Source organism: Pinus tabuliformis, chromosome 2_2 (assembly GCF_031772625.1).
Source record: "Pinus tabuliformis cultivar Carrire ecotype Pingquan chromosome 2_2, CPIR1, whole genome shotgun sequence".
Classification (NCBI taxonomy): Eukaryota; Viridiplantae; Streptophyta; class Pinopsida; order Pinales; family Pinaceae; genus Pinus; species Pinus tabuliformis.
The window spans coordinates 1,048,598,424-1,048,622,147 of record NC_142300.1 but is presented as its reverse complement, the minus strand read 5'-3'; positions in this window follow the sequence as shown (position 1 = coordinate 1,048,622,147).

Sequence of the window (23,724 nt, the reverse complement as noted above, 5' to 3'; positions counted from 1 at the left end):
TAGATTCATTTATGCTCCTTCTCAAATTTCTCAGCCAGTAGTATTTTTTACCTCAATCAGCTATAAATTCTATCTCATTTTAGTTCTTTCCTTCCAAACTCTCAAATTGTCAAAGGATTTGCTGCTATCATGCCTTTTGCATCTTACTCATTAGATATGTAGCATTACTTGTTAGAACTCGACTCCATGCCCAATGTTGTGTTTTGTAAACCCCCCAACCAAATTCTATCCTATGAACTAAATATGGTCACATAACTCAATTGCACAACCTACTACTACAATGACCTAGAGTAGTTGAGTTTTAGGGAGAGATCCCTCTCCAAGTTGAAGGGCCAACTTTCAACCTAAAAGAGGTTTGAGGTTACCTTGGAGGTTTTCTTGCAATTGGGTTTCCTCCAAGAGGTAACATTTTGGCGTCATTGTCAGGGAATGAAAGGCACAGTTTTTCCCCAATTGATTTGATTGTTGAAGATCAGATCTTCGAGGGAAAACAAAAATTTGGATATTAGTTTTGGCTGCAAGGTGTTTTCTAGGGTGACTCCATTTTCAAGAATCTAGAGTTAGAAGCTTCCATGGCGACTCCATTGTCAGAAGGATTCATAGCTCAGATGATTCAATGGTTATTTCACTAGGGCAATGAAGAAATCAGATGTTGCTACTATTTTTTCAAGGTATGCAAGTTTAGATTTTACAGTTATTCCTGGTTTTCCTAATCATCTACCCAAAGAAGAATTTTTCTGAGAAATAGACCAAAATATAGTGTTGATGATTTGTTCCTGACTTTGAAACATACTCCAAATTTTCGTGACTTAACTGATCTTCTTAAATTCAAGTGTGAAGATGTATACATGAGATTATTTTATGATTCATTCCAAGGGAAGTGCCAAAATTGGATTGAATGTTTGTCTCCAAAGTCCATAATATCCATAACAATATTTTGGGTTATTTTCTTGGAAACATGGATGGAGAAAGAATAATTTGTAGTAGATCAGGTTTCCATTCAAGGTTTTAGAGAATGGAATGATGGCTATACTGATGGTGAAGTGGGTAAAAAAAATTATGCATTTTTTCCTCTTTTTTAGGGTCATGCAAATGTAGCTCAGAAGAAAAGATTCATTTCCTAGAAAAATATTCCAAGGAAATTTAGATAGAGCTTGTAATCTTAGAGGATCAACACATTTTTCCATATCAATATCATTCTTTTGGAATTTCTTCTCAACAACAACGAAAAGCCATATTGCTTCCCTCTATTATTGAGAGTGGGGAATTTTCCATTTTGGATAATGAATTTGAAATAGAAAATAGATCTGAGAAATTCAACCATGATTATCCAGTCATTCAATACCTTGAGGGTCATCAGATAGATCATCATTTTTATGATCCTGTAGTTGACCACATGGAGGGTTTTTTTAGTTTGAATTTTCAACCATTTTTTCACTGTGGATACAAATTACATCATGAGTTTCCTTCGCCACTATACTATCTAGTTTTGATTTTGTTGAAGCACAGTAAAAAAGGCACGGTATTTAAGAAGCTACTGGATTGGTTGCATTGGAATTTTTGTGTTATTTGATTGATCATTCATTTCAGCAGTTTAGGATAGATTGGTGTGCCAATAAGCTCAACACTCTAAACATTTTTTTCAATTTCAGTTTTCAATTTGCAGTGTGGTATAGTTTACAGTTTGCATGGTTACTGGTTGGGAGTCGCCCAATGGATCATGCCTCTGATATATGGGGTTATTTTTTCCATCTATGATCGACAACATCCCCGTGAAGCCAACTGTTATCACAATAAACTTTGTTTTTAAAGGTTTTTTCATAAAATGTTGATAGTTTCAGTGTCAGTGCTTTTGATGTAGTAAATAGGGAAATTAATGATTGATATAGTCTACTAAAGAAATGTGTTGACAATAGGCTCATCAACAATTCCATTTTGACTAACAGGCCAACCGTCAGCGCTAAAACAAAATTTTAAATTTGAAAGGTTGTGATTATGCTGACCACATCAATGTCAACAATATCTTAAAATGTGTCTCTATTTGGCTCGATGCGGTAAAAAAGTATTGGCTACTAAGTGTTCTTGACCGCTATGAGTAAATGTTATTGTAATAATTTTACCATATGATACAAACCTCATTTGTAATTATCACCTCAACTTTTTAATCATTCATCCGCATAGCTGTAATATTCTGTTTCGCATGTCAATATATTTTACTATGTACAGTTGGTAATATTTTTTTCAGTTTGGAGTTAATCGCACTTGGCATTTTTTAACCTGTTTTACTCACATGGATTCAGGATTGAATCTTGTGAACACCACACAATGCAATGGGAAAAGGAGGTAAAGAAAATCATTATGAGCCCAAAGCACAGTATTTTTTGGACATATATCCTAACATCTAGCAAAAATTATAGCAGAGTAGGGAGGAGATGACATTCCCATTGTCAGCAAATTCTAAAACAACATGAAGAAAGGAAATGCTAACAGTCAGTCTGTCAACGAAATTTCCAGTTAAAACTTTATTTTTCCTGTACATCACAGTAATTTCAGGTATGCTTTCTAGAAAAATCAGAACAAATTTTATGAAACTGAAAGAGTTTGTTGTCCAAAACAGACCCATTTCGAAACACCCCTCTCATTTTTCTAAAAACTATCACGGATTTGGATTTTCGAAGGGATCCCTGGACACTATTTTTCAAGATTTCATGAGGAAAAATCTCATGGAAGTTGTTGACTTGGATGCCACCTCACTAAATTCAACTTGCTGATCTTTATCTCTAGCCATGACTCCAACAACAACATGATCTTTAGATTCATATAGGATTAGGAAGTTTTCTATATGCATGTATTTGATAAATTATATTATTATTTTTAGATTTTGTAATTAAGTTTTCCTAGAAACTTGTTTTAGTTTGCAGTATTTCCTATAAAGACAAATTCTAAATAATGAAAAGAGGTTGGATTTTACTGAAAAAATTCATTCTAGTATATTTAAGCAGTATTAAATATACTACAGCTTTTGATGAGAATTTTATAGGAAATTCATGTGTTGTAGTACCTTGTCAATTTCCTCTTTGTTATAAAAACTTTTCTTCATGTCTGGAAATTTTAGTGTATGAGATATGGATTCATTTATGCTCTTTCTCAAATTTCTCAGCCATTAGTATTTGTTACATCAATCAACTATAAATTTTGTCTCATTTTAGTTCTTTTCTTCCAAACTCTCAATTTGTCAAAGGATTTCATGCTATCATCCTTTTTGTATCGTACTCATTAGATCTGTAGCTTTACTTGTTAGAATTGGACTCCATGCCAAATGGTGTGTTTTGTAAACTTCCCCACCAAATTTTATCCTACAAAATAAATCTGGGTATAGAACTCAATTGCAAAACCTACTACTAGAGTGACCTAGAGTAGTTGAGTTTTAGGGAGAGATCCCTCTCTAGGTTGAAGGGATAGCTTTCAACCTAAAAGAGGTTGTAGGCTACCTTGGAGATTTTCCCACGGTCGGGTTTCCTCCAAGAGATAACAACAGGAAAACCTACAACTAATACAGAAGGGTTGAGAGATTGTTAGAGGAAGGTTAAGGAGGTGAAAAATCCACAGAGGTTTGAATTGATCTCCAAATTACCACCTTCATCCCAGACTACTTGACCAGAAGTAAGTTCCACCATCTCCTTCATCCATCCATTACATTCCATGCAAAATTTACTCCAATTCTATATATAATTGCAATCTAATTGTGAAATTAAGAGGTATCTTGAGCAGTTCAATGATTGAAACATAGGAAATTTTCATTAGCAAGGAATTTTTGACTCACTACTGCCACTAAATTACACACTGAAGCTATAGAAGAAATATATCTCCATCACTTAATTAAGAACATACAAAAGACATGGGGGGAGGATTCAACATGAAGGATCCATCATATACCAAGAGAATCCACCTATACCCTCCTGTGGTAGACATTTTTAGAAGACACCAGTGGCTAGGATTCTTTGAGTTATTGAAAGGGTATGATGATGACCTTGCGTTTGAATTTTCCATGGATCTGAATTAAAAAATAGAGGACAGTGCCACCACTGTGGTGAGGGGGTTGGCTATCTCTCTCAGTGCAAAATAATTAATAGAGTAACAACCCTACCTCTAGGGATTAAGTAAAGAAGAGAAGACAAAGCCACCAGTGTCATTCTGAAAAATAATTTCTTCACTACCAATGAAAAGTATGTTGAGCATAAGAATGGAGTTAGGAGGGAAATCCTACCTTATCCTTGGGATGAGTTGGCCTACCATATTATGAAATACATATCCTGTGAGCGAAGAATGAGTGTGGTATATTCTTACCACTTTATATTACCTCATGAACTCAGGTTCCAGTCAGAATTGCCTCTTGCTCAAAGACTTAGTGTGCCATACTTCCTCCTACAGTCCATAAGGAAATGAGTCAAAAAGTGAGAGAGGGAAAACACAAACACCAAGGCCACCATGGCATCATTAAACTAATAGTGGTGGATGCCATGAGAAATTTGATAATCCATGTCCTTTGGTCCAAATTCATAGACATGGATAGATAAACCTTCATAGAGACACAAACCCTCACACCAGGTGAGACCCCAGCCTCTAGTGTTGGAGGAAGAGAGGGAAAAATGGAGGAAGAAGAAGAAGGGGAAAGGATAAAATAGGAAGAAGTAGTAGGGTTAGAAGAAAAGGAAAAAGAGACAGAATCATAAAGGCTGGGAGAAGAAGCAAAGATGAAAACAGAGGAAGAAGAAGAAACAAAGGTAGAGGTAGGAGGAGCACAAGATGAAAAATAAGAGGGGGGAGAATAGAAAAAATAAAGTCTTAAGAAGACTACTGAGCCCAGAGAAACAAAGCTACCCCCAAAGAAAACAAGTTTGTCTCCATGAACCACTGAACAGGATGTAGCTGCAACTTTAGCTACCTTAAGCACCCCAGTCAAAACTAAAATAAAGAGACAAAGGCAAGCCCCCCTGTATTTTAAGACTAGGAAAAGCACCAAGATCAAGAAAGGGTAGCCACAAACTCCCACAAAGGTTCCCATCATAATTGAGGAGTCCCCAAGCAAGAAAGAGGAGGTAGGACCAACTGAAGTAAAAAATGAAGAAGTCACCTCTCCAATACCAAAAACAAAGACTCCTATAGAATATGTAAGGAGGTCTAACACCAGATCAACATCCTTCAAACAACCCAAGACACCAAAAACCCTCCAACAAGAAGAAAAAGGGAGACTACAAGAGGGAAAATTTATGCTATAGGAAGGAGAAATTATGATACAAGAGGGACATAGAGTGCTACAGGAGGGACAATATGTGCCACAATAGCTACAGGAGGTAGAAACCTCCCCGAGAACCTTTGATAAGGACTTCCTAGAGCTCTGAGAGCCTAGTCCACAACCTAGCCTAAACTCCAACTACAAATTCATTGAAGCAGGGAGAATTATTCCCCAAAAATATGCGGTCCCACTTTTTATGAGTTAGAAATAGAAAAAGGAAGAACCCACATATGGATGAAAATTGCTAAATATAAGAAGATAGAGGATGTGGGCCTCATGGAAGAAAAGGTCCTTGAAAGGAGTATAGAATTAAGTGATATGAGAATAAGAGAGTCCACAATGAGGGAGAAACTATAGGCATAAAATATGTGGTTGAGAGAGAAGCTACAGGAAAAGGAGACACAACTTACCACAATGGAAAGCCTCTCCATGGAGGCATTATAGTGCATACAACCATCAAAGTCTTATGCCCTCTTTCTCAAAGAATAGTGGTTGCAATTCCATATTAAAACCTTCGCACAACATGGATCTATTCCCTTTTAGGATTACAAATAGTTCGTTGAGTTTTGCAAACAAGATAAAATAGAGGACAAGGAAAAATTGGCTGAGTTTTGCATACACAACCTCACTCTGACATATATGAATTTTTGGGATCCCAATGTAAGATTAGGGGATACACAACTGATGGCCTTAGCATCCTGGATGACTCATGAGGAGGCAAGAGCTGAGGAAGTGAAAAGAGTAATGGAAAAGGAGGAAAATGAACCATCATATATTAGGGCAGAGCTAGTGAGCCCAATGGTTTTCATTATAAATCATAGCGTCATCTCCAATGATGTTGATTTAGCACCTAAATATCTTTCCAACCAAGAACAAACCATCCTACATCTTGAAGACACATTCAAGTTGTTGGGAATAGAAATTCGGCAAGCCTTCTAGGGGAGATGGCATGCCTTATCCCACAACCACCAAATTAGAGAATATCACTCTCCTGAAAGGCTAAGGGATGCCTTGGAGAGGACATCACTATAAAACAGGACCATGCAAAGGTTGAAAGTTAAGTGGGTAGGACTCAAGTGCAGTCCACCCTTGCTGCTAGGCCTACTAGAAGGAAGAAATGAGGCAAAAGCACAGAAAGAAAGGACATAAATAGAGAAGAATGCAAGTTTCTATCCTCAATAAGGAAAGCCATATGAAGAGCCTTGGGATGTTAGGGAGGCCACCAAGGACATGAGAGAAGTACACATGGATGACTAAGTTTCTCAGAGGATGAGAAACAATTTCAGTAGGGAAGTGATGATGAGGCTCACCAATAGGTACATTATAAGGTTCATGATTCCATCCTCCAGCTTTAGAACTATCTCTTTCTCACATTCATTTACATTATTTGTTATATTATGCTTAGTGAGAAGGGTAAAAGATTTTTGTTATGTCATGTGACCTAATATGGTTTAATTGCAGGAAATAGAGAAAGTTTTGAGATGATTTCTATGCAAGGGCTCAGAGTTGAAAACAATGAGAAATTCTAGGGGGTTTTCTACCTCTTTAACTCCTTCCATCATCCCAATATCACAACACTATCTCTCTCACCAGCTCGAGGTCATTGGTAACCAAGCAAATGAGGTCATTAGCAGCCAAGCAAGTGCAGTTAATGAGGAACAAGATCCACCATTCTTGATTTATGGGAGACAAACATTCCTATTTTCTAGGGATTTGCTGGTAGCTACCCTCTTGTATAAATAAGCACATAAGAGAGCTCATTGGGATTCTAGTTTTGTTTTCAACTAGGTAGCTATTGATCTCAAGACTTGGCATTGTTATTTTTTACTGTTGTGTGATGTATTAGACATTGGTTCAATGATAATCAAAAGAAAATTATTGATCCATCACTGAGTTAGTTCCAGAGGGTTGAAGATCTTGGGTTTGGTCCCAACCCCAGTGGCTTAGGTCCCTATTGTGTATTTGTATCTCTTTTAGTTTCAAATTATTATTTGGTTTCTTTCATTTCAGTAGAAATTAATCCATTAAAATATGTGATTGCAGCCTCTACCTCATCTCTCATGGGAGCATGAATAGAAGTATTTACAACCATAGTCCAAGATTGTCATGTATATGATTTCTTGGAAGAATATTTGTGTTAGTCATCCATTTTACATGTGCTTTATATAACTTAGGAGTTTATTTATTGATTAGATCATAGTTTTGGCATGGATTAGATGGCATTTAAATTCAACTCACCTTTTCCACTTCTAGTTGTTTCATTTTGTCAATGATAAATGGGTATATGCATGTGATGATTGCAGGGTGTTTGGATATGCAGGTAACGACACCTCCATCTTGGAATTCATCACCTTCTCTTATGAATCCAAATTTTTTTCCTAAAAATTGTGTCCAAAAATATCATCTTCCTAGGTTCACCAAGAGCATCCCTGCTAGTGCAAAACAGGCCTTCTAAACACTTTGAGATTGGATAGGGGCATTTTTCACCCTTCAAGTATCTACCTCAACCTCCATACACCTTTCCATACCTTTAATCCATCATTTACACCTCCTAAACCTTCTTGACAACCTTCCTGTAGCGTTACAGACCTTCCTATAGCAATACATGGCACCTATAGCAACCTCATGTAGCACACATGTAGCAACCTGTTTCACCACCAGTTTTGATCTTTCCTGCCATTTGGAATTAATTTAGAAGTAGGTTGTAGAAATTTCTCTATAGATCAACTAGCTCTGATACCATGTAGAAATTCTGCAAATTCTCTACAAATCTACCTCTAAGACCATGTAGAAAATCTGATGTATTTCCACCTTGTATGATAGTATAGATAGTGGGGTTTTTAGCTGAGGCTTTCCCTGAGTATTTTCTATGTTTCATGTGAATTGATTCATCTTCTTATGGTTATATGTGTTCAGCTCTAATTCATCTCGATCTTTAAGCTTCTGCAAGTTTGATATTAGAAGTAGATTATAGTATTTTGCTTTGGTATATTGCATTATCAGGCTAATCTATAGTTAGATTTTCTACTTGGTCTTAGAGGTAGATTTGTAGAATTTCTACATGGTATCAGAGCTAGCTTATCTATAGATAAATTTCTACATGGTATCAGAGCTAGCTGATCTATAGAGAAATTTCTACGTGGTATCGGAGCCAAGTTTATTAGAGCAATGAACAGTATACGGAGAAGAGAATTTGAAGTTTGAAGTTCGGGGTTGTAGGTGCAAATCGAATTCATATCATACAGTAAAAAATAAATAAAAGAAAATTGAGATGGGACATTATGTGACTAATTGGCCATCAAAGAAGTCCAAGAAGGGATCCTCAGAAGGATCGGAAGGTGAGGCATTAGCCTCTCAGTTCGAAATGGACTTTACCCTCATCGCATGCATGGTGACATCGATGATGGGTTTTGGTTGGTATCTTGACAGTGGAGCTTCATTCCACATGACCAGCGATAAAATTTTATTCAGTACCTTCGAGGAGAAAGACCTCAAGATGCGTATAGAGATGGGTGACGATGAAAGGTATAGTGTTTAAGGAGTGGGCACCGTTGCTTTTCAGAGGGAGCATGGAGCTTCTATCACCTTGAGAGATGTGAAGCATGTGCCTGGACTGAAGAAGAACTTGGTATTGGTCGCGATGTTGGAGGACAAAGGCTACAATGTTGTCTTCAGTAAAGGAAAGGTTTTCCTTAGAAACATCACCATGAGACAAGTGAAACAGATCAGTTCATGAGTTAAGAACCTGTATGCTCTTGAGGTTTAAGATGAATGAAAATCCTTGAGGAGCAAGTCAAATGTTAGAGACTTGGTGGTTGAGAGGGAGATTAAATTACCTCTCAACATGCAGTCCCAAAAGAAATCTAGAAAATTGTGGAGGAGCCACAATTAGAGTTAGCAGAGGGATCGCATGCAACGATACCTCCAGGTGTGAGGCGGGGTGATGTGAAGTGATAGTCTCAAGAAGGCTGAAATTGGGCAAGGTCCATTGAGAGGTTTTATCTCATGGATCGTACCTTGCTACGAGAGCCCAAAGTACATAATAGCTAGAGGATTAGTGGGATTGATGCAATCAGAGATCAAAGTGACAGAGGCTAGAGTAGTCAGATACTGAAGAATGCAGAGAAGGATTGACAATAGTGTAGAAAGGCTGAGTCAGCAGAAGCACAAAGTTTCCAGTTGACAGAGGCAATAGTAGTCAGAGACTTTGATGACAGATGCATCATACTGATTCAAGTTGGATGTTTTTTTGTTTCTGGAGGAGCTGGAGCTATAACACTCGAGAGATGTGTTTCATGTAGAACATTCCAAAGGTTCAATATTGGGATCGAGTTGAATTCCTTTCTTGTTGAGAGGGGGTGTTGAAAATAGCAACAATAAATGATAAAAATAGAATCCAAAATATTCCATTTTTTTTTTTCCTTTAGTTAAAATTGTGAGTTAAATTCGAAATTATTCTCACCAGCTGCTTGGAAATAATTAATTAATTCATTATGGATTAATTAGTTGGAGAAATTCAAGTTAGAATTGTTTGTGAAGTCATGCAACGGTTACCCCTTAAATTGAGGAGATTATCCCTTAAATTAAGGAGATCATCCCTTAATTAAGGAGATAAGATTGAGTTGTATTTGAGTTGTAATTAGTTAGCTCAGTTTACTAAGTTAAGTCCAGTTAAATTAGTTCCAAACTGTTTGAGGAACTAATTGTGAGTTCATTTAGTTAATGCATGTATGCATCTAACTAGTGTACTCCAGATAACTGAAGATTCTCTCATCATTAACTCATGCATGTCTATTCTGAGAAAGACCCAGTTGAGATTAAAGACAGGGACATTGTACTATCAGTTGCATGTTTTCTCCTATAAAGGAAAGTCATGCATGCAGAAGGAATAATGTTCCTTGAGGATTGCGTAGTTCTAATAGTGTGTTAGACAAGTGTGTGAGAGCAGTGTTCCACTGGGTGAAGGAGATCATCCCAGAGGAACCGTGCAAGGAAATAGGAGCATGGAGGGCAGAGGGGAAGGCTTGTGAGAAGCTTTGATTGCCTATGAGAATCCAAGAGGATTGTATTGAGAGTTGGCTAGCTGTGAGAGCTAAGGCCTTGCATAATTCTGATGTGTTTAGCTCTGATTCAACTTGATCTTTAATATTCTACAAGTTTGATAGTAGAAGTAGATTATAGTATTTTTCTTTGGTATATTGCATTATTAGGCTAATCTATAGTCAGATTTTCTACATGGTCTTAGGGGTAGATTTGTAGAGAATTTGCAAAATTTCTACATGGTATCAGAGCTAGCTGATCTATAGAGAAATTTCTACAGAGGTTGACCCCAAAATATGATTGCATGAGCAAGGAAACCTCCTAGGCCACTCCAAACCCTCCTTTTCGTTCATTGCAAAATCAGAATAGTGTTAGTTTCCTTATCACATATTTGGCACAAATAGAACATTGATTTATATGAAAGTGTAAGCTAGTTAGATGCTACATAGAATCTCAAATTATGTTTTGATAGGTTAGCTTATTTTCTACAAAGTAGATCTTATAACTAAATAGATGATTTCAACATAATGTAGTTTCATTTCCACTACTAGTTTAGCTCTGTCTTTTCATGAATTGATTCCATATCATTTGCAAGTTGAATTTAATAGCATTTTTATTTTCATAGTTAGAGGTAGCTTCTAGATTTCACCTTCAATAACTAGTTTTCATTCTCATTCAGTAGGAGGAATGGTTTTGGAGCACTATTGATCAAATGTCCTAGTTGAGGGTGGCATGCGTAAAATCCCATCTATTGTGCATATAGCACTATCACCTTGAAGTTTTTACAAACCCTAGGTTGATAAATAGAGTTGAGGAGCCATTAGGAGTTGCATCACTCTTGGTGCAATACCAGGGTTCACTAGAAAGTTTACTTGGATGAATGGATTGTGTTGAGTTGTTTAAAAAGGCACATTGAGGTTCTGTGGTTAATACTAAAAAAGTCCAAACAAATGCAGATTTCATTAAATATTAAAAAATTGTATATTTTTCTCACCTTTTGGCATTTTATTTGGACACATAGTTTGCAAGAAAGGATTACTAGTGCATCTGGCCAATATTTTGGTTATAGTGGATCTACCACCACCTAGATCAGTTAGGAAGTAGCATCCTATCCTAGGAAATATAAGGTATTACCAGAAGTTTATTCAAGGATATACACATATAACTGCCCCATTGGATAATTTGTTGAAGAAGGAGACAAGGTTCCAGTGGGATGATGGGTGTCAGAATGCCCTAGATGCCTTAATAGAGAAGCTTGTGACCTCACCAATTCTAGTATTCCCACACTGGCAGAAGGAGTTCCATGTGCATGTCGATGCTTCATTTATTACATTGGGAATGATTTTAGCACATCCTAGGGAGGGATAATTACACCATCCCATCTCCTCTGTGAGCAAGAATTTGTCTATAACATAGAAAAACTACACCAGAATGAAGAGAGAGGGACTCATGATGGTGTATGCACCTCAAAATTTTAGACATTATTTGCCGGGTAGCAAGTTAAAATTGTACATAGACTGCACTGAAGTATCTCGTCAAAATACCCATGTTGGGGGGTTGGGGGGGGGGGGAGGGGGGGCGGTGGAGATTTGCGAATGGTTGTTGTATTTACAGTGGAGCCTGGAAAATTAGACGTAGCGTCAGATCATTTTTTTGGCATTATGGTGTTTCCATTGATGTCAACAAATGCTTAGAACTATTTCCCTTGTAATCGTGGCCACTATGCCTCATATTGGTCTAATTAATGATCTTCTATGATTGTTATAATGTCTCAAGGTTGCATATTACTATCATAAATTTGCGCTACAAATTTGGTGGAAAGAGGTTACAAACTTCAAGTGTTATGGTATCTTCTCTAGAAAGTAGTTTTCTATAGGGCGAAAATAACAACATTTTCTCTGGCATGTTCATACTATCAGAAAAACAATAGTCTTTGGGAGAAAGTTTCATCCAAGTGAAGATTGTTGTAGATGGATTTCTTGAAATTTACACACACTTAATTAATTCCACTAGATTTTTCTATGTTTTTTACACTTGCTATTTGGTCAAAAAGATTGAGGAATGTTGCTCTTCATCTAGAAGATGATTAAAGTTGACCAATCTCTCGCATTTAATGAAATTGAAAGTATAAACCTAACCAAATCTATAATGTATGAACATATATGATTAGCTCTACATTACTCTAATTGCATTTATTATTTTAATCACTATAGAAAATTACTTATAGCAGAATGTTTTATGATGTTGAGGTTGGTTCTTTTGTGTGTGTGAGAGAGAGCTTGTGCATTGTGTGTGTAGAAGTATTTTTTATTCAGTGTTTGTAGCAGATTAGTGAAAAAATATAGAGAGTTAATACAGAGATCAGAAAGGAAGTATCATTCAAATTGTTTTGTAGGGATTAAATAATTAGCTCAAGAGAAAATTGTGGAGGATTGTTCTATCTTTCAGAAAAGTGATGAGCTAATTTCAAGTGGAAACTAAAGGGTAGTGGCTCTTTGTTGGTCATGACCAATAAAACTCATTGCTAAGGAATATGGCCTCCTTTCTAGTAGAGGCTAGTTAAAGATTACAATTGAGAGGATTCTTAAATTAATATAGAAGAAGAATAAACATAATAGTTTGGTGGTTTTCTAATACAAGAGGCTTTCTACCTAAAATATTGATATCTTTATGTGGTGTTGTTTGTGTTTGATTTGTTTCATGTGTTTTTAAAGTTATAAATTTTGAAAAGTTATCATCTTTCAATAACTTGTAATATTCATGAAACATTGATTCACCCCCCCAGAATATTTTTATATCCTAACAAGTGGTATCCTAGGAAACTCCTTTTGTTAGAAATGTAGATCACTACTTATAAGAGGGGAGGGATGAATCAGTAGTGATGGCACTTATAAAATTTTCACCAATTGATTAATATTTTAACCATTAACAATATGAAACACATAGGGAGAAATCAAACCCTCAAACATAAACAAAAAACAATAAAACCTTTCAACACATAAGACATCGATGATTCTTGGTGGAAACCTCAAAAGAAAAAAAACCACTCGTTGTTGTTGCGCTGCTTCTCGTTCTCTTATTGCTATATGAATACATTATTTTATATCTTTCAACTAGCCACCACTAGTTAGGAACCACTACCCCTTTGAACAATATTGCTAGCCACCACCATCTAGGAAGTTTCTACTCACAAGAATTTGCAAGTCACCACCTGTTGGAAGCCACCACTCCTATTAAGCCTCACCCAACCACCAATGGACTATCCAACCACCACTAGATGGAGATACCACTCCCAACATACTATATTTTTAGCCACCACCAGTAAAGAGCCACCACCCTTATCTTGTCCAACCAATATTGAACGAAGGCCACTACCTCCTAAACCTCTCAGAGCCACACTTTCATTCATTTTAAAAATAGACTCCAAGGAGAACTACACAAATCAACAAAAACATATCAATCCTCTACAAAATTATAAAATCAATCAATACAAACACTACACAAGATAATATAATAAACACATTACAAACAACAAAATACATAAGATAAATCTTCAAAGCTCCCTTTGCAACAACTCCTTTCTCTCTACTCAATATGTTGATTGAAACATGTTTATGCTACCTTCTGCAAGTTCTAATCTATCTCTTGAAGTCTTTAGGACATCTACATATTCTACTCCAATTTCATACTTTCCTCTTCTCACACATTTAGTCAACTAACCAATTATACAACCAACCTATCCTCAAAGAAATATCAAATATATAATTCTCCTCCTAGACCTGATCCTCCATTATCTTCATTGAATGATAGATATTATCAACTTTAACCATCTTCTAGAAGACTTCCTCGGACTTTTGGACTAATTACCAAGTCCAAAAACCAAAGTATATGCTCCTGGAATTGACTGTGTGCACATAGAATCTGGAAAATTCACTCCAGAAGAGGTAAAATAGGTTTTCCATTAGGGAAGTGAGTTAATAACACATTTTTATCCATTGTGACTAGAGTTATAACATAGGGTTTCTCCACTGTGACACGATTTACCCTGTTTTTAAACACAAAACTAAGTAAAACCTCAGTCAAACTGCTTCCAACCTCTAGGACACCTTCTTCAACACCCATGGGACATTTACAAGCCTTAAAAAGTCTCAATAATACCTCAACAACCCTTGTACACATCATTAAAACTTCCTCAACTAGTCACTTGTGTCACCTATTTCAAGCCTCATTTCTTCCATCTGCTCAGCTTTAGAACTTCCAAAACTTATCCATCTACTTCTTCAAATATCTCTTGAACCTATAGGGCCTCTGAAAACCCATGTAAAACCTATGATAATCATGACAAAGCCTCCAAACACATTCTCTACAAGCATTAAGACATCAACATAAAACTCCACCTTGCCATGTACTTCTGCATCCTCCTATAACTTTTCTACCAATCACACCGGAGTCAGATACAATCCAATTTGACATCAACATAATAAAAGTAGTGCTAAGTGCCTATTGACATCAATTCCAACTCTACAATTCCAAAACTTTTGAGTGTATCTTAACCGATGTAATAAGATTTGAAGGGGATCATGGCTACTCAAGATGTTAAAGTTCCTATTGTTGATAGAGAGAACTATGGAATATGGAAAATAAGGATGGAAAGAAATTTGATGATCCTAGATGTTGAAGTTTATGTCACTTTTGTATCAAGATATATAGTTCCTAATACTCTCCCTCCATATTTTAATGGGAAGAGAGTTTATCAAAACAATGCTAAGGCCAAAAATGTTATTTTGGCTAGACTAAGTGAGAATGAAGTCATTAAGGTGATGCATTACAAGTTAGCGAAGGATGTTTGGGACAAGCTTTAGAAAAAATATGAAGGAAATGACAAGGTGAAGAAGGTGAAGCTTCAAACCTACGGAATGAGGCTTAAGAGCTTAAATATGAAGGAAGAGGTAGTGAATATTTTCGCAAAGTTGAGGAAGTTACTAATTTGATCAAAGGCGTAGATGACAAGTTTGAAGATGAGGTTATTATTCAGAAAATATTGAGGTCCTTGCCATCAAGGTTCAATATAAAGGTCTGAGAAATTGAGGAAATGGAAGATATGAGCACTCTCACCATGGAACAACTTCTTGGGACTCTTATGGCATATGAGATGTGAATTGGAGAGGATAAATCAGAATCTAGTAAAGCAACCTTCAATGTTTCCAAGAAAGCCAAAAAACAATTCAAGAAATTCAAGAAATTCTCTAAGAAGGTCAAGGAAGAATCTCCAGCAATGAATTAGTTCAATAACTTTTTTAAATTGCTAGGATGCTTGAAAGGGGTTCCAAAAAATATAAAGATGAAACTTCCTTCAAATGTTTTGTTTGTGGAAGGGAACATTTAGCATCAAAGTGTCCATCATAAGAGGTTTGAACAGGATTAAAAGCAAAAGAAGATGAAGGGAAAGAATAAAATTTAGGTATCATAAAGATAAAGCTCAAAGGAAAAAGAGTTTTTACTCCAAAGAGGAAAGTGACTCTAAAGAACATGGTAGCAAGACATCATTATATTAAGAGGGGCATAATGAATGTGTTCTTATGGACTTTGAATCCAAATATGAATCTGAACTTGAAGATTATGAAGGAGAATTAACCAATGCATTGGATGAGATGAAAAAAGACAAGAATTAAGAACAAATTGTTGAAGGAGGAAATATGAAGAATAAGAGAAGATAAGTTTTATATTGTTGATGTGTTTTCAAGACATAAATAGAGGAGCTTGAAAAGTTCAAAAAAGTTTTGTTTCAGCAACTAAAAAATCAGTAAAACAACTTGGACAAGTTGGAGGAAGAGAATGAATCCTTACAACTTAAGATGTTTGGGATTCAAAGTCCATGCTCTCATGAAGAAGACATAATTTGCTGAAAAACACTCCTGGTGGAGGCAATAATGAAGGAGGAAGTGTCACTAATCAACTAGGATATTGGGAGAAACTTTTCCACAAACTTGAAGGAAAAATTGTTTCCTTAAGATCTCATCTAATAAAGGAAAAATTTCAAGCATATTTGAATCAAAAGTTTGTGAATGGATCTGAAGTCTTGAAGGAAATTCTCAATGTGCAAATATCTTTAGAAGGAAAAGCTAGCATAGGGTTTAAAACTCATCAATAATATGCTAAAACTCTACCAAGCTCTATTTATGTAGATGCTTTAAAATGAAGAGATAGTCAAGCAAATTGTTGGACCCTAATCCACTAAGGCTTATGGTGTGGAATGTGAAAGGTCATTGGAGTCCAAGAGACCACTTGGAATATGAAAACCAAGAGTCATCATACAATGTATAAAATGTGTATTTGTGTGAATAATATGTATCTCACGTTTATCTAAATTTGTCTATTATTTTGTGTGTGATTTTAACATGGTATCAGAGCCAGCAAATTCTGGACCTACTCAAGTTTGAGCCAAAGTTGTGTGGCTTTCCTCCACCACAAGTTTTTTGGTCTAATTAACCTAATAATTCAACACAAATATTGGAAACATTATACAATAATTTCCCTTTTGCAACCTACCATTTCTACTAGTCTGTCATGCACAGTCTTCAGTTTTAGCATTGCAATTTGAGTCTTATCTCTGGTCATGCTGACCAAAATCCACGTCTCATTTTACTCTATTGGTTCATATTTGTTACCGATGTGTCTCTCTTATTGCGGTAATGCGTCATTTTTCATGAATGTGAATGGTTGTTAATGTTTCCACGCTCATAACGTTTCATTTTCAATCATTACTTGTCATATGTTCCATTCCGTGTTTAATGTTTTCCTTGATGCATGCATAAAATCTTGTCATTAGGAACCCTAACGCTCCACTAACAAGCTCACACTCCTCACACCTAAACTCTTATGGGAAACCACAATAGCACATCATACATAGAAACATCAAAACGTGTCCCTCCAAGCACTTATCTACCGACACTTCCATGTCCATTTATTGTCTCCTCCATGCCCACTCTCTCGGGTTCCCAATTTGTATTTCACACATGCACCATTCACCTAGAACCCTTTGCAGCCTAAACTCGAGGTAAAAGAGAGAGGATACAATACAATTTAACTATGATGAAAACAATACACAAAGCAATATTGAGTTGTGTTTTTTCCATGGACTTTTCCAAGATATCTCCATAGTGCTAACCACTACAAGTCCCTCGTTGCACCTGTCAGTAAAAATCTTATCCCAAAGTTTGGAATTCATTTATTTTTTTGGCTATACACTATTCAAGTTGTCTTTATGCATCGAATATGTTGAATTTATTTACATATGTGCACTTCATTGTTTCTCTACAATGAAGTAAGTTCAGTGAGTATGCATTGGACATTCACTATTGTGAAACCTACAAAATGTATTTCACAACTGATACATTAATGCAAGCATTGGTTTATCCATTTGTTTCATACAGAGAATGAAATGGAGCATGATTTATTGGGAATGGAGAATTTGAAATTCGAGTAAATGTATTGAAGTTCATGCGTTAACGTCTAGTTGACTTATTATATACAATGCGAGTGTTTATCAACATTATAGTTGGTAAATACAAGCTCATTTCATAACCTCGCATCTAAACATTCTCATGCTCGAATACATTTTTTTTTGCATGTAATGTCACCTTAGCCATGGGTCATTTCTTTATTCCAGCACCGTGAGGTCATGTTGGTAGAATGTATTGTTGGAGCGTCATGCATAGCTTTTCCTTCTATTAAGAATCAACCAAAATGGTGAATGCATTTTCTTTCCATAATTGATGAAAATAATTTGTGCACAAGGAGACGAATCGATGCAATGTAACAATATACACTTCTTAAATCAAACTAGTGACTTGTATGATTGTATTTTGCTTGCACATCTAGTGTGACCCGCATACTTTTATTGTCTCAAAACATAAGTAAGATCATTTTTCATTTCAGTTGGAAGACTAATTTTTTCTCAACAAAATCAAAGGCATACTTAATGATGTGTTGAGACCTCAAGTTGGTATTTATTTTCAAAATTATTTTATGATTCACTAATTGTTGATGGGTGGAGTTGCAAGATTTTTTTTTCAAGTTTCTAGATGTTTAAAATTGACAATTTGTTAGAGTTATTAATAAGTCTAATCATTCATACCATTGAAATAATAGTTAAAATCAACAACGATACTTTGTCTGATAATAGAACTTGTTTGCAAAATGCATTAGAGAAGATAGAGTTTTTGCAACTTGAATCACAAGTATAGAAATATGAGTTACAACAGCGTAAGCATCATTCTGAAATTGTTTTTTGTTCAGAACAATACTATATTTGAATTTGAGACAGACTCCCATCATCAATTAGAAACTAATCAAATCAATAAAGTTTAGCTTGATTCAATGCCCATTGCAAGAGCATATTTGCATGTAGATGTAGAAATTCAACTTTCACTTTCTAAGCCGATCATCAGACCTTGGGAAGAATTTTTCAACAACTGGAATAGAACCAGTCTTGGATATGATAAGAAGGTATCATTTCAAACTTTGGAATACACGAAACCCATCAAGATTCAATGTTTTTATATTCTTAAAGATGGTTCACATTCATCTATTCCATATATTGCTCCTCCTCCACATTCAAAGAAGATTGTTAAATAACAACATCGTAATCAAGTTGGCCATGTGAAAGATCATTGTTTTTATATTCACCCTCATTTGCATTGTGGTAAGCACACTCATCATTAAAATAGATACTTTGGAAACAAACCTCCTACAAGGATGAAGATTCACCTTGGATAGATCGCTTCTAGGCAATGGGCTTCTACATCGAAGAGGATATTTCGGTCATATCATAGAATTTGTTCTCTATTTTTGACACATATTGCAATTGATATTTCTTCATCTTCTCACCTTGTATCTGGCAAGGGGGAATTACTGGAAATCTACAAGATTTAAAGATAAATCAAGCAAGATTTAACCACAGTTTGATCCTACTACATGAGCCTAGATCCAGAGTCATCCATAGCCACATTCAGAGTTGTAGCCAGAGACAAAGCAATAACCCATGAGCATAAAATTTGGTTGGTGGCCTTCCTTAAACCACCACAAGTTGAGAATTGTTCTAGGAACTACATTAAGTGTTTCAAGTTGATACATCAATAGTCTCCCTTTTCACAAAATTAGGGATCACTTCCTCTAGTAGAAGTCTTCAACTTCTAGCCATATTTGTAAATTTTCCAAGAATTTCACTAAGCATTCCAGTGTTAGTGGTCATCCTTAAACCACCACCAGTTGAGACCTCGACTTCTACCACCTTATACCATCATTTCAAAGAGAACAATCAATCAATTTTTGCCATGCACTTTTGCATTTTTGTATTTGAGATCTCTTCTTGGACTCACATATACCTCTCTAGATCAAGTAGGGAATGTTGGACACTTAATCCACTATGGGTTATGGTGTGGAATGTGAAAGTTCATTGGAGTCCAAGAGACCACATGGAATATGAAAACAAAGGGTCATTATACATTATATAAAATGTATATCTATGTGAATCATATGTATCTCATCTTTATCTAAGTTTTTCTATCATTTTGTATGTGAGTTTAACATGAATACTTCAGCGATCAACAAGAGTGCCTAGGGGTGGATAATATGGGGTACGTATGGGTGTCCACGTGGGCATAAAGTGATATAAATGGGAGACCACAATTAGTTAGTTTAGTAAATAAAGCTTGTAAGTGGTTACCCACATTAATGTTGATTGTAAGTGGTTGATTCTCATTATAAAAAGTGACTATAATTAGTTACTTTAGTTACAGATGATGAATAAATGGGCCATATTTTAATAAATAAAGTGGTTAACCCACTCTATACAAGGGAACATAAGTAGTTAAGGCATAATGTGATAATCCCATGGTATTGGATGTGTGGTATTGAGGGTTGATGTTATTACAAATGGTATTACCATGGTATATATAGGCTAGCAACTCTCCATTGGAGATATGTCGAGTATTGTATTAACAAGAATATGGATTGTGGAGTGTTTTCCTTCCTTAAAAAGTAGTTGTTTGGTGTTATCCTACCTCAAGTGTTTTATATTAATAAAGATCTGAAGCATTTCTATATATTATTGGATTTTTATTAAAATTATTTTTGTTAGATATTTTATTATATCTGCAAGTTTACAACAAGTGGTTTCAGATCTCTTTCCTTGACAAAGTGGGTTTTTTGTTTGCGCAGAAATTTTCTTTTTGGAAAAATAGTGGGTGTCGTGTTTTCATATCACTTCTAGAAATTTTGGTGCATAATTTTTAGACACTAATTTCATATCTGAATTCCTCTTGAAAAAATACCCAAGTTCAAAAAAGAAAATTGTCTAAATCAAATCCCAGACAGAGGATATCTAGCTAATTTAAAATCAACTATTTTTCATAGATTTTTTTAGTGGAATATAGTGGGCGGAAAATTTCAGATCAATTTCTGGAAATTTGGGTGAAGAATTTTCATAATCTAATTGAATATCTGATTTCATCTCTAGAAACACCCAATTTAAAAAAAATATGTCATCTGAATCAAAATCTGGATGGAGGAGATCTTGCTGATCTAAAATGAGTTATTTTTCATAAATTTTTGTGACGACATGAAAGTTTGCAACAAATATATGAGTTACAAAGTGTCCAATTTGTGATCGTAGTCACATGGGAAGATGTAGAGTACCCATTCCATTTACAAAAATAGTTTATAATAAGAATTCTAAGCTATATTAGCTTAGTTGTGACGATTTCAATTTTGTTCTCCCCTAAGTGATTTTATTCAAAACCTTGACGCTATTTTAGGAGTTCTAGCAAGATGTCTTTTAAAGGAAATGATGATGGTCCTACTATTGAGGAATAACTAAAATATAAAAATTTATTATGCCCAGTAACTTAGAGATATGGACCAAAGATTGATTTCAAATATGAGGTTTCTATATGGGTAGACTCATTTAACCATGACAAGATGCAACCACTTTCTGATGAAGAGTTCGAAGAAGTCATTTTGGACAAGTGATCTCATGCTAGAAAGAAGGAAAATAAGAGTCATAAAGGCCTACCTTTTGATATCTCCATGTTATAGGTTCTTGGAGGTATTCACAAGGACAAGGTGATTATTTTTATTAACCCTAGTTGCAAGCATAATCTCATCAATCTCAAATCGGCCAAAATATTGCAAGTTCCTACACAACATATTGACAACACACAAGTTGATGGTGAGCTCATTCAAATACTTAAGGACTTGAAGGTTACCATGGATAAATATGTATTACATTCCAACTTTTATACTTTAGATATGGATGAGGAGGATGTTTTTTTGGGATATCCCTGGATGGACACAATTAGTACCATCAATATTAATGTACAAAAGAAATTTCTAAAGCTATGGTACAATAAAAGAAAAAATCCTTGCAAGATACTTCCATTAGTAAATAGGTTGAGACCGAGGAGCCATAGGCAGAAAGATCTACGGGAACTGACACATCAGATGATGATTCCTTGGTGGAAGCAATAATAGAAGACAAGATAGCACATCAACTAAATCAGGCACCAAAAATGGAGCCAGACACCACTCACGCACTATCAGTTGGGGAATTGAAAAAAAAAATGTCAGTTAAGGTTTCTACATATTGCCACTCAAACCTCCCAACAAAACAAAAACCAAAAATATGGCATAGGATTAGCAACAAGGATGGGTGCAGTTGGAATACACCCAAAGAGGCATGGTGATCTACCCACAACACATCTACACATGGGAACCAAAAGAATCAATTTACATCTCAAGTGAGTGAGGCAACTGATAGAATGAGTGTTCACCTTTCTCTTTGATGGATGGATGCATGTGCATGATACCAGTGGGCTACTCTTTTGGGTAGATCTTATTATTATTTTTTTCTCATGTTTCGAGGAAGAAGCATGCTTTAAGGGGGGTGGAATGTAGTATACCTAATGGTGTACCCAAGGGCATAAAGTGATATAAAATGGGGACCACAATTAGTTAGTTTAGAAAATAAATCTTGTGAGCGGTTAGCCACATTAATGATGCTTGTAAGTGGTTCACCCTCATTATAAAAAGGGACTACAATTAGTTAGATTAATTAGGTATGATGAATAAGTAGGCCATAGTTTAATAAATAAAGTGGTTAACCCAATTCATGTAATGGACCACAAGTAGTTAGGGAATAATATGATAATCCCATGGTATTGGATGTATGGTATTGAGGGTTTATGGTATTACAAATGGTATTACCCATGGTATTGTATGTATGAAGCTTATATAGAGGCTAGCGACTATCCATTGGAGATATGTCGAGTATTGTATTGACAATCATATGGCTTGTGAATTGTTCTCCTTCCTTAAGGAGTAGTTGTATGATGTTACCCTACGTCAAGGGTTTTTATTAATAAAGAAAGAATTTATATCGTATTCTTTTTTTTTCCAGGGAAAATAGAGTTCATAATTTCTATTAAGAGGTATAATAGAGATTACATGCTGTAGATGCCAATGGCATATGCGGAATCGTGGTATTACCACTGTTCAGTAGTTACAAAAGATCTGTCCCATAAGTGTCGCTATGGATACGATGGGGCTGTATCCATTTACAAAAATTTCAGATATACATAATGTACTGTAATATGCAAAAATTGAGGTTTTACCTCTGTTCAAAAATTATACAATATTGTCTGAAAGAGCCATGCCATTATATACAGAGCATAATCTAGTGAATCAAAAATTCAAAATCAGTAGGGGAGGTTGTCCCCTTGTAGCAGTCCATCTATGTAGGGGCGATGGTAGAAAACGTGCATCCCGTCTGGACTGTATTCCTCGATCATCCAGTCGCCTAGAGGCCGATCCGCCGCTTCTTTCGAGAGCCGGTCAGCAGTTGTATTTCTTTCCCTGTAGATATGAGAAACAATGATCCGGTCAAAATGTGTTTTGAAAAAAACAATTTCTTCCAAGATATGTCTCAAAGAATATGTGTGACAAATGGAATTATTGTTTGCCCAATCAATCACTATCTTAGAATCACCAAAGATTTGTATTTGTCTGCAGTTTTTAGATAGAGCGAAATAAAGAAGATGTCTCAATGTGATGAGTTCGGCATGATTGTTGGTACCCAGACCAAGACCCAGTCTCAGATGAAAATAATGAGTTTCTGTTATGTGGAATAGGATACCCCCTCCACACCCTTGAGCTGATGCGGCCCCATCAAAATATGCCCACGGCATATTCCTGTTTATAATTTCGGGAGTGATATGCCTGGGAGTAATAGCTTTAATGTCAAAAGGAATTTCTGTGTAGGCAACACATATGGTAGGCGGAAGAAGCTGCCAGTTACGCCTGCCTTCCGCAAAAATGATATCATTGCGTTT